Source organism: Pollicipes pollicipes, unplaced genomic scaffold (assembly GCF_011947565.3).
Source record: "Pollicipes pollicipes isolate AB1234 unplaced genomic scaffold, Ppol_2.1 Scaffold_7231;HRSCAF=8579_pilon_pilon_pilon, whole genome shotgun sequence".
Classification (NCBI taxonomy): domain Eukaryota; kingdom Metazoa; phylum Arthropoda; class Thecostraca; order Pollicipedomorpha; family Pollicipedidae; genus Pollicipes; species Pollicipes pollicipes.
In genome coordinates, this window is record NW_023597034.1 from 2201524 (window position 1) to 2214614 (window position 13091).

General features: G+C 45.4%; 1 non-coding gene across 1 annotated transcript; it reads left to right on the forward strand.

The window, feature by feature from the left end:
* Nucleotides 1–2532: 2532 nt before the first annotated feature.
* LOC119110756 (U1 spliceosomal RNA) lies at nt 2533–2698 on the forward strand. The gene has a single exon (XR_005095556.1). It is a non-coding gene; the product is annotated as a U1 spliceosomal RNA (small nuclear RNA).
* The last annotated feature ends 10393 nt before the right edge of the window (nt 2699–13091 follow it).

Sequence of the window (13091 nt, forward strand, 5' to 3'; positions counted from 1 at the left end):
GCCCGGCAAATTAACGACAAGCATCGATTGGGGGGAAACAAAATCACCAATGAGTTGAAATATAACTTATCATTTTTCACAATGCCGTCGGTTAAAGCGCACCGAAACCCATTAACATGTTGTTTTATCCGCCGGAATCAGCGGATGGACTGACTCTTGATCTCCTTTGGCCGGTATGTACTTTCAGTTGTTCTTGCGCCATATCGGTAGATCGGTTGACAGTGGCTCTCTGTCTCTATTGCTCGGCTGGGACGTTTCCGGGCCTCGTGTGGTGTCCGGTAGTTGGAATGTAGGGGCACGACGTTTTGCCGCGATTTTGTCAGTTTTTAAGCCAGGTAGCTGCGGCACACGAGGTGGAGTGTGAGTAGCGTGATCGTGGTGGAGCGTGAGAAAGTGGTCGCCGGGTGGCACATTCATTGCCATTTGTTATGCCATTTAAAACCCTGCTCAGCGTCAAACTTATGTAGCGAAACTACGTCCACTCAGTAAGGACTTGTCGGTTCCTTTAAGAGAACCACATAAGATGCTTAGATTTATTTACAATTGGACCGGGTGCCACCGGCCGCGATAAAGGTCAGATGACATCAGAAGAGCAGGACGGACCGTGCCTGGCACTGCCGCACGTTAAGCTTTCGCCACCAAATTCCGTCGCTCCCCTGGAATTATGCGACCGGATGGTAGGGATCACGGCTCGCTCAACGAGTACTGCTCAGCGTGCAATCTGATTCCAGAAATCCATACATGCAAAGGGCTCAGATTAAATCTAAAACGTTACAGCAATACTGGAGAGAGAAAGACTTGCCTAAATCCGTTGGTATAGTAGCCTTTTTCACAGATTGCCCACTCATCCATATGTGTACAGTGTGTTTCATATTGAGTTTGGAGCTGTGCTCTTTCAGTGTACTATGTTTAATGCTGATGTTTATTTCATTGGAGGTGCTTTTACATGAATTGATGTTATAAAATATGTGACCCTTCTGTAAAGTACCACTCATCGTACTGTAATCTCCAATGCTGCTCTAGATAACAGTGTAATGAGTTGCAGCACCTCAAAATTTTGTACTCCATTTTGAAAAGCTGTACTCCGCCACCAGGATATTTAATAAATTTCCAGCCCTGCGTTGATGCGTGGTCTTAAATTAATTATATTAGGTATATCTACAGTTCCATTTTGCGACATGAGTGTTGGTTTCATTACTTACCTGCCTCACGGGATTTAGTATGAGCATGCCAATGTGCCGACCAAACATCCACCCGTTCAATAAATATATGCATGTCTCTTTCAGTGCTGCCACCTATAGATCACTGACTGAGGTGAAGTCGCAGCGAATTTATGAGCCGTCCATATCTGTAAATAGCGAGTTGGTGTGCACTTGTACGTTGTTATTCCTAATGCTTAAAACTTCAAGCCAGGGGCGTTTTTTTCAAAATGAGTCGGGAGAAGTAGCAAGCAGTCAAAACATGACGCCACCTGCCCCAAAATGCAACGTACAGCCTGGTGCTTCCCGCATTTGGCCCACGTCCTTCTCAAAGCTGGGGGCTCGCAGGGGGAGGGGTTAAAGCCGACCCAACTGAATTTGAAGCCACACCTCCGCTGGGAAACATACGTCTGGTAAGTCATGCCAAACAAATGCAAACTTCCAGCAAGTCGGCTCTGGGTAGGGAGTTCGGTATCGGAGGTATTCACTTTGTCCGACAGGTGGCGGTGTGAAGTAGAAATCTGTGTAGTGTTTCGGTATTTTCATATTGCTGTCACTAATCGTGTTGCTTTTCCTTGCATCATAAATTACAACGCAAAAGAGCATCGGCGATATGCTGGCATGTGGTATTAGTTCGTGGGCGACCAAGCAGACTCGTTGATTGTAAGGTTATCACGATCGCCACGGTATGGTGTCGTAGGTTATTGATGATGATTTGGGGGTTTTAGAGCGCGTCGACATTTAAGGCCACATTGCGCTCATAATGGCTGTTTGGGGTGTGTTATGTTTTAACTAACAAGGATTAAATACAGCTGAAAACTTGATGCCCCCTAAAAAAGAAACAAATTGTAGGTTGTTTACTTCGTAACATGTGGATTCAGCAAATTTTTCGAGTGTTTTTAAGCCATAGTTAGACGCGTGACATGACATACATGAAATTTAATCTATATCAGCGGCACATTATCTTGAGAACGGAGAAGGCTTATTGTGTACAGGTGAACATTGCGGTCGCGTACCGTGGTAAGTCGCTGAAACATGATATTATGAAAACAGGACTGACATAATAGCTTTTCCCACTCAAGCTCTTGCTTCATCCTGCATCTTCACGGCGACCCGCTTGCACGGTCAGGCTGCCTGCGCCAGCCACGAGTGGGCCGCGCGGCCCCCTGGAGCGGACCCCGACCGAGCGCCCGACGCACACCCCGCAGAGGGGTCCGTACGCGAGCTAAGGCTGAGCGGTTGGCCCCGCAGGACAGTGTGGTCCTGCCCCACCGTTATCCATTCTCCACTTCTGATCGAAATGACAAATGCATTAACCAAACTGGCACAGCTCATGCTTACCTGGCTCAAGGGATGCCACTATCACGAAGGCGGTTTCCCCAGGGTGAGGCTCTTCCATTCAGGCACGTCGGTTACGTTGGTCCCTTTGATTACCCAAAATCTGGGTGGTTTGTTAGTACAATTGGTGATAGCGAGGTAATGTTCGTGGTTCAACCCTAGGATATTTACGACTTGAAATTAATGTGGGTTGGTCAGTGGGGCGTTGTCTTTTGTGACCGGATGGGTTCAACCTACTGTGCAATGTACGCAAACACTGAGTGGTATCTATCGACCATGAGGCCTCTAATTTTTTCAGCCTTTTGACTACGCACAGACGCGCGAAATATTTTCTTTGGCATAAAGGGTGCCTACACTTACAAAGACTGTGATCGGTACAAGGCTATGACTTGTACACGCTCAAGATATAAAGCTGTGGGCACTCCTAGTCACTGAAACCATGACCCAGGGACTCGGCATTTGGCGGATGGAAATAATCACACAAGCCAATAATCACACAAGCCATTCATTCGCACTCCATTTAGCTAAGTCCTGTGCCAGGGTGCACCTGAGTGCCTTTAGTAGGCATTCCATGATGGGTAGAGCCATGATTATGGGTAAATGATTGGGACCCCCAAGAACCTACCTATCGTTTTGGTTGACCATCACTTGAAGTATTGTTGATGATATGAATATATATCTGCAAGAATGCTGCCGCTTAAAGAGAATGTTCCACATTCGTATGGCTTTTTGAACTGAAATAGCCATCTTTAGGACCTTTCGATGCAGTTCACGGTCATGTCCTTTTTAAGACCCAGAACGATCTGGTTTCTGAGTTAAACGCCCGCAAAAGTGCGAAAAGGTTTATTTGGAGCCTATTTCAAAGTTGCCTCGGCATTAATGACGTCATAGAAACGCCATGTGACGTGCATTCGCAAAAGCGATGATGCGGCACATATGATGCAATGCGCGGAGGACCATTGGTTGTTAGCAAGATTTCGCTGCTGAATGCGTGTCGCGAACGTAAGAGTGAGCACTTTCGGGCTGTGCGGCACTAGTCGTGAACGGGTCATTTTTCCTTATTTCTAAGCCACCGGTCACTGTTACAAAAAAGAACGCCACTGTCTGGAAAAAGTACGGCACCCCAAAAACGGGCACTCTCGAGAAAATCTGTTTTTTTCCCTGATTGAGTTTGTTTTCCTATTGACGTGTCTCTCACAGGCAGCTCGGTTGGCGTACTGTGTACCGGAGCACAGAGCCTTGCACGGGTTTATGGGTTAGCAAGGCGTTATAAAATTAGGGAAACATTGCAGTAATTTTAGACATGTGTTTCACTAAATATTTCACACATATTGTACCACAAATTTAAATCTTGAACACAAAATTGTGTTCTACAAGTACAACCTCTTGGGCCGTATTACCATGAACCCCCATTGGGACTTTGTTTTGAAGGGAGGCCGCGGTGGAAAGCGGTGTTATGACCAAAAATCTGTGCGGAAATTGCGAGAAAACCTGCTAATTGATAGTTCCGCGACATGTGCGAGTGTGAAATTACACTTACTTGACAAAAGAATGCGAATCGGGGACTTGAAATGTGTGTGATCACCGGTGGTGTGTGCCAGTGGCTTGTATTGATCTTAATGTGATGGGGAGTGTGCGTCCGAGGTTTGTGCCTCTGGGAGAGAACAATGTTTTGGCAGTCTTTAAGTCTACTGACTCCCAAGAAAATGTGATACATTGATACCTGTCTCTACCTTTGATTGTGTTTGAACATGACAAAGAAACGCTGGCAAAATAAGAAAAGCATTAGCACTTACGTTGCAGGGGTGCATAACGGCAAGCTGGTAATTCATTATGATCTTGCCAACATTTTGAACCTATTGAGGTATTGCAGCATGTAATCAATACATTGCATGTCTTTATATCAGCAAATAGTTTTGGCAGTAGGGGCTGGTGCGTGGAGCTCATTAATGCACATGCTCAGTATAAGCTCACATTATCGGGCTTTGCAAAATTGTCTTTCCCTGAATGATTCTAAAAATATAGAGCTGTATTATTACTGATGCACATTGTACTGTCTTCACAAATTTTGCATGCATACCAGCTCGTGAGTCATCAGTGTCAGTATATGCAGCTTGCTTGAGATGCTGGGCGCTGAGAAAGGTGGAAAAGTATTGCTCTTGGTGTCTTGGATAGCACTTTATAATATTTCTATCGTGAGCATTGTGTGCAGTGGGAGCTTCATCACTTCCTTACATTTTGCCCATCCAACCAAAACTATATGCACTTGTCATGTTCCCAGCCTTGTGCTAGGTCAGCATGTTTGCAGTGTCATTTCATACATGTAAAATTTTCCTACTATGGCTGCAGCTTATTGTATGACTGTGGAAGTGGAAGATGTGTTTGCAACTTTTCACCTACGTTTTGTGGATTCCCAAAACAGACTAAGCAAGTGATGCCACTTCTTGGTTGTCTGCTTTGCTGAAAGTGATTTGTAGATTACATCATATGTTTGTGGTCAGCCATATGTTAGGTGGGGAGTTAATATTAAGAGGACACTTGATTCATCTTTTCATGATGGAATTTACTATGAAGGCAGCATGGTTTGCAGTACAAACAACACATCATTGTCCATTATGTCCTGTCACAGTACAGCACTAAGGTAATGTCTCAGCTGGTGACCCGCGCCATTAGTACCACATAGGTCGACTACTCTATGTCAAACCTATGAGACAGCAGCTTTTAATTTATGAATGACTGTTAACAACTGATTTAATAATGCCAAAGGGCTAGCAACAGCAAGAATGTCATTGCACCTCAATGGTTATATAAGGGTTAACAATCACTTGCATAAATAATCCCAAGGAAAAATATTCTTGGTAGCCAAACCTTACCACCTTTACCGTAGGAATAGTAATGTTTTGGTAATTAACTCATAGCGACGTTACAGATCTGTTGATGCTCGCGTGACACCGCATTTCCAGTTACAAACAATAAAGAAAGGTATTACTCTGCACACTACATGATATCAACGTCAGGACTACAGCACTACAGGCAACGATGGGTCGACAATGAAGCATTGACAAAATCATCAACAGCACATCAGCAACAGCAGCAGCACAGCATATCATGTTTTGGTATTAATAATCTTCCATAAAAGCTGGCGATCGCTACGTTGCGTATTTCAAACAGTCCACCAAAGCTTTTCTCACGGCCAGCACCAAGACAAAAAATCCACAAACAAACCACCCACTTATCCTCCACCCGACACAGCCCCCGCGACGAGAGTGGTCGGATGGCGTCAGCTTCCGCGTGTTTCGAGGTATCCATTAGGTCTGGCTGCCAGGTGCTACCAGGTATTGCCGTCGTCACAAAACTATCCTATGGAGCCATCAAACAATGACGTGATGGGGCGCATTTATACAAACTTTGAAATTTTGCTGCTTAGCGTCGTTTTTGAACCTTGAAAGCTTACCAATTGCTACAAGTAAGCTTTTCCCATCATATCTGATGCTGCCTCGATATCTTCAAATGTGGAACATTCCCTTTAAGGTTCCCTGTTTCCTTATCATTAATGAAGGAGACGAACGGTTTGCAATGGGTCATACGATAATGGGCGCTGCGAGCATTTATCACATGGCATCCGATGATGATGGCTTTACATTTTACACTTCCAGTGTTTCAGAAACCGTTGCACGTCCAGTCACATGTTCAACTGCTCTGGCTACGGCATCGCTTCGCTAGCAGACTTCCTGATAGCAAAGTGCGACATTGCTGTTTATCTAAATTGCTAGTGACCTTGTGACCTCTACAGGTGTATGGCGAAGGCCTTTCAGTTTGCATCGTGCTTAGATTGCGATATATGTAACTCGGCTCACTTAAAATGAACGTTTATGCCTCCGAGGTGTCTTGGTAAATTTACGTTGGCAGAAATCAACATACCCAAAGTAATGCCGTGAAGTGATGCTTGTGTGCCATCTAAGGTATATCAATACAAAACATTTAGTTGGAGGCAATCCTACCTTCCTTTACATCTGTCTGTTTCACTTTCAGTTATCACGAGCACCACGCTCAGACAGCAGAATTATGTCGATCTTCAGCGGAGCGCCCTGACAATATGATCATCAAGCCGGCTTTACCTTTTGTTTGTTTGACGTTCCAATTAGTTCGGGCACAGTCACGCGATTAAACTTGACATAATGACAAAGCAACTTGACAAAAATGACCAAAAATAGCCCCCCAAAAGATGGGGTTGGAAATACTACCTTACTACCAGGCGTTTGTACGCTTGCTTTGCGGCGCTAATGAAAAACGTAGATATTTCATTTGTATATTTTCTGCAGCTAAAATCACAGTTTTGGGTGCCCTGGTTGCTGAGATATGGCGCAAAATGTGAAAAACGACCGGTAACGGCCAAATTTCTCTTGCCAGCTCGTGCACGCGTGACTTGCAGCACGTGCAGCATCGCAACTCATGCACCATGATTGTCTGCTCTATTCCCTATCAATGCAGGGTACTACGAATTGGATCCGTGCTTTGGGTGTTACGGTGTGTCACAAAACTTAAAACATGTTGAAAGACGAAATTCAACCTTTCCGGAGTGTGTGGGTGTGACACGTGACCCATGCATGTGTACACGGGGAAACACGTGACAGGTCGTTTGATTCCTTTGATTCCGCGGCATACCGGACCCGTGTGACTACGTGCTCTGATTGTGTTATTGTGGCGTGAAAAGTAACAACCGGAGCAGCTAGTGTGCGTGTCGAACGTGGCACGTGCGACATCAAATCTTGCACCACGTGATTGTTAGATTGTCTATCGAAGTCGCTTCGTGCCCTCGGTGCCGCGAGATCGCAAAACTTGCAACGCGTCGAAAATAGCGATATCATATTTCAGCACGTGGGTGTCATGATACGTGGCACGTGTAACCAATCAGTGTCACCTTACTCCTTCCATTCCTTATCGAAGCGTGCCACTCCGAAGTGTGTCGGTATCCCGGACACCGCGATTTGGTACAAAATGTGTAAACCCGTGGGAGAGAGCAAAATCCATTGTTCAGCTCGTGCAACGTTAACGTATGACCGTAGCAATTCGAATGACACATCTTTTTGTTCCACTTTCGGGTCGCTCCCACCCGCTGTTGTCGAGATATCGGCGCGTGGTGGCATAATCAGTCGGAGGCAGTGAACTACGGCAGCTAGTTACGTAATCAAACGGCGGTTTAACCTTGAAGCAACCGCGGGCGTCGGCCGAGACAGTGGACAGCGTCGTCCCGTCGCGGCGCTAGTAGTCGTTATGGAACCCATTAGTCTAGGCTCATTTGGGAGCGAACCATTGTGAAAATATGCTCAACAATGGGTGGCCGAGAGACAATGAGTCGGCGAATACGCCGTTGTAGTTTTCAACGTTAAATTGTGAAGGGTTTTGACGGTAGCAGCCTGTATTTGACGCCGACTTTTGAAACTTGGCTGTTTGTAACTTGTCCTGCAATTTGCAGCGCAACGATGCAGTGCGCAGACTCTCGATGCCCACTGGAGGTGTAGCCGCTCTTATTGTGAGTGTTGGGAAATAAAATTCACACCCCTACCTGCTCTGCATGCCGGGATATAAGCCAAAACGTAAAAATATGCCAAAAACGGCCAATTCAATCCGTTCAGCAGGTGTGCACGTGCCACGTATCACGTGGCGCCCTAAACTTATGCTAGTCCGATGGCCCACTCGATTGCCTATCTGGCTGTGGAAGTTTCATGTTACTGAGCCCCTTATCGAGACATAGCTCCGAGAGTGGACGCGGGTCGTGCTGTCCTTCGTTCGCCGCGGAATTTGCGTCGCCTGTGTTAAACGTACGGGGATTTTGCGATCTTTTTTCGCTCGCCACGCGCTCATTTTTACAAAACGCAGAAACTTGACGTGACGCTTGATTAAGAAATTCCTTGCTGTTAAGCAAGCGTGTGATCTAAAGAATCGGTGGCGGACATACATGCATGGCTCCTTTTGAATGATAGTACATTGCTGAGATCAGAAATCGATCTCTTTTCAAACCAGGTGAGGTATACGACAAGATCTCAGCGAGGAACCAGAGGATATGACATCGTGTATCACACAGACGTTCTGCATTCCTATCTCATATGCTGGAATCAATGAAAGGTTGTGCGCTGCCCATGAAATCCCAGCCCAGGTTATATTTTTGTGGTTTTCATTGTTCATAGTGGGAGCAACCAACTGATCCATACCACACACCTTATTCATCACTTAAACTGCTGTATGGATGGCAGTGCTAAGGCTTTATGAAGTAAACAGCAATTACAGATGTTTGGATACCAATATATATATATATATATATATATATATATATATATATATATATATAGATGAGCCAGAATTTGAATCGGATGTTTGATTCTGCGAGCCGCGTGAGTCATCACCGAAATTGTTAAATGTAAGTGATGAGTCTGAACTGAGCTGCATCAAAAAAGTTGGAATAGCTATGAGTCATGAGCTCAAACAGATTTAAAAATCTGTGAGCAAGTCCTGAGCCGGCTTTAAAATTAAGTATAAAATAAGCCTGACTACAGTACAGCCTCTCTTTTCGACCAAAGAGGCCAATACGGTCCGCGCGGCATTTACGTGAAACCCATTTGGAAAAGTGAAGGGGCACGAGTCGTATCCGAGGAGCGTCACGTGTTGCCACGTCTGCTTCAATTCATGCTTGAATTATTAAAACATCTTTACGTGAATAATTTCCGGTATGCACTATGTTGCACTAGGTTGGTCCAAGTACAATTCATTAAAAACCCTTAGTGGATTTGTGAGCCGCTCTAGCGCCCGCTAACAGGTGAACATGAACGTGAAGGTCATATCATTTTACTAAGAAGCTTCTTCACATAATAATCGGAAGTATGGTGCTGATCCTATGGTGAACTTTGCTTTCCATGCATCCTGTGTCTAAGCAGGGCACGCCTGTGCACATAACCTACATCACGGCATTATAGATATAGCGTCGCAGTGGGGTGAGCCCGCTGCTTTTGCATCCTGGTATATTCTGCAATTGTAGCAGCTGCAGACAGATGTCACGTGAAATCCAGTTAACTTTTGGGACCTATTACATGCTTGGTCTCAGTCCACCTGACCCGAGTTTGGTTTGTTCTGACCCGAGTTGTTTTGACCCGAGTTCGTTTTGTGACCATCAACAGGCGAACTTGTGATAGCTGATCAGATTGCTGCCTTGAGCATCGCAAATTTCAGTCATATGGCTGGCCGCAAGCATCGCCTGTTCCTTCTAACTGCTCTGGTACGTGTGGGCGTGCACTTGCTCATTATGTCGGCTACACTGGATTCAACACAGCGCGTGATTAATGGCATCCCTCAGAATCTACGCCTCACATGATGACCTGCTTCTGAACAGGTAAAGCTCAGGTTTTCGTGCAATGTTAGGCGGCTGCTCCAACAATGGTCAGGAGCAAAGTCATAGCTGTCATTCACTGGCACAACGCACTTTGCGCTTTGATAAGTCCCATTAACTTTTAACAGCAGTAAACTCACGGCTGAAAAGCCTACTTTCGAGCAGGCTTTTGTTTACCTTGATGCATTGCGTTATGTAAAGCCGTTAAAATTAAATGAACTTTAACGGACGTTAGCTGTCCCAAAAGGTGCACTTAAAACCATGTGCGTCGCAAACAGCAATCGCGTGTTGAATCACAGTCCTGTCTAATCTTCCGTGAGGATTCATGCCAATTCCTAGCTGAACTGACCGACATCATAGAATGCATTAAAGTGCACGCTTTTTTCCACCATATATATATATATATATATATATATATATATATATATATATATATATGTGTGTGTGTGTGTGTGTGTGTGTGTATAAACAGTGCACTTTGTAAGCAAGCAACAGCACGTTTCATCAAAATTCACGGCTCAAATTATCCATGAAGATGCATGGGAATGTCGAAATTACTGACCGATTATATAAGAACAGTGTGCAGTTTGCGTCAGTTCTCCCACCAAGCTGCATCAAGAGCCACGCGTAACCAGCTTCGCAGTTTGCGTACAAGTAACCACCTCCGTGTCAAATGAAATAAGTCCGTCGTTCCTGACCCTAGTTTTCCGTAAGTCTTCGGTCAGTCATCCAATTACTGGTGCATCGAAGCACACGTTTTACAGCAGATATACGTTAGAACTGCGTGCGCTGCACATAGAGTACTTCCTTCCAACTAGCAAAGATTCAAGCCTAATATTGCGTGAAGACTCACGTAATCTACAAATTTAACTGATATATGTTAAGTAGATCTGGATGCAAGACTTGATTACGGTTCGTTTACATCACGCCCATTCCTTGCTTAAATTCCTTGCTTCCTCTCTTAAAACCGCCATCTGCCCATGAGCCGAATATGTTAAAATATAATCCTCATTCACACCTTTAAACACACGGCACTCGTCTTCATGCATGCAATACACGTCCTGTCCGCCATAGCTCTAATGACATAATCTTACATGCAATACGACTCACCACCGGTCTTCTACCACTGCTCATTCCTGTTATACCCTGCCCAACCCCCAGCCCTCGCACGCGCGCCCATCCCGCCCCCGGAACGGCCCACCAATGGGTAATTTACATAGCGCCACGCACTAGGCTCACGATCCTATAGATTCGCCACAGAAGGAGGGGATGTACGTCGGAAGGGGGGGGGGGGAGGGAGAGGGGAGGAATGGTGTTGGGATACGGACAGTGGAAAGCAGACTTTTACTGTTCACATTTTCTTCTCTTTGACTTACACTTTTGCCGTCTTAACTTGGGAGGTCGGTCGCCGCTGTCCGTTGGACCCAACGGGAGTGCTTTGGAAGCCCCCGTCCAGCTGCCCTCTTTCGCCATGCTTGCGAAGGCCCCTGTCGAGCTGGTTTCTCCTCACGCTGGCGAAGCCGCGTCGCGAGCCAATCTCTACCCCTGGTACGGTACCGTCCCGCCGTTTTTCCTCCCACCTGTAGCGCCCGCCTTCTCCACACCGCCGGCGGTCGGTTACCCTGTCGTAGCCCCTCCCATTCTTCTCTAATTGGCTTCAAAGCGCTTAATTCGTTTCTGACGTTTCTTTCGTCAGCCGTTGCATGTTGACATTGCGCCGGCAGCTGGCGCCCTGCTCTCCAGAACATCGCCCTCTCGGCCCTCAGCCGGGTCTCCAACCCTTTGCGCCGGTAATCCTCTTGTTTTTTCGTTTCTCTCCCTTCACGGTCGCTTGTCGAGCCTGTGTGATCCTGGTGTCGTCTGGCTTGATTTCTGAGTGTCGGCTAACTTTTCTGTGGGTTTGCCCGTGGGATTATATATATATATATATATATATATATATATATATATATAGATATATATATATATATATATATATATAGATACATATAAATAAATATATATACATATATATATATATATATATATATACATATATATGTAGGCAGCAAACTGTCTTCAATGCAGGTGTTGTTAAATACCTTTGCGAGGATACATTAACTAAGCTTTTTTAAACTTAATCTGTTTTCCGGTGATAGTTGTCTGCTCACCATTGAGACTTAAAAGTAACTCCCCGATGTTTGGCATCGATTGATCGCAACAACGTTCTCAAATTGCATATTCCAGTTTCAAAGGCACACACGTGCGGCATACAAGTGACGAATTGATGATCACATATTACAGTTAGGTATAACCAGTGAAGTATGACAATTAGCCATCACCAAGTTCAGTTCCATCGTCAAATTGCATAGAGCCTAAAGAAGGTGGTTGACATTTTTTAAGGATCGTAAGAGTTCAAGCGGCAAATCGTGTGCTAAACAGTAAGATATACCATCTACGGATGGCATCGATTGTCACCAAATGAGGTGAAGGCGGCTTGGGAGTTGGTTTCCTTGTTTAGTTCCGGTGACGAAGCTTTCATCGTAACAATCTCCAGGACATAAAGCTTCCTCCCGTTTGATGATGATGTCATGATGGTGATGTTTCTGGTGAGGTAGTTTCGGATGATGCTCCTGCCGTGTTCCTTTCGCACGTGCTCTTTTGAGGCACCGTCAGTCAAGTGCATCGTCAATCACCTTGAAAATGCGGTGGTGGTGACATCAACGTAGTTTGATTGCTTTATAAGCCTACAATCTCCTATGCCACAACGAAGTTGGTAAACGACGCTGTTTCATTTCAAGGGGTTAGAGTTGGCTGTGAGGCTAGTTTTCATGATGAGTTGTGTGACCTTCCTGTTTTTGTAGTAGAAGGTGAGCGTCATCTTGTCGCCCTGGCTGATTGGCTTGACGTTTTCAGATATTATCTTCTTGAGGATACTCTCGTCTTTCTTATAACTATGAGACATTTAATTCTGACAGAACAGCTTGATTGGATTCGGCTGATGTTTGATGGCGTCCGATGTTGTCTGATATGGTGACATACAGCTGGTGGTCTCATGGTCCGTGGCACTCTTGGAGAAGCCATCATTTACGAGGACTTGTTTGATGCGCTGCAGTTCACAGTGTAGTTGCATCCACTCAGAGCAGAGTTTAAAGACTCTTCGGAGGCAGGAGCGCACTACACTGATCTTGTAC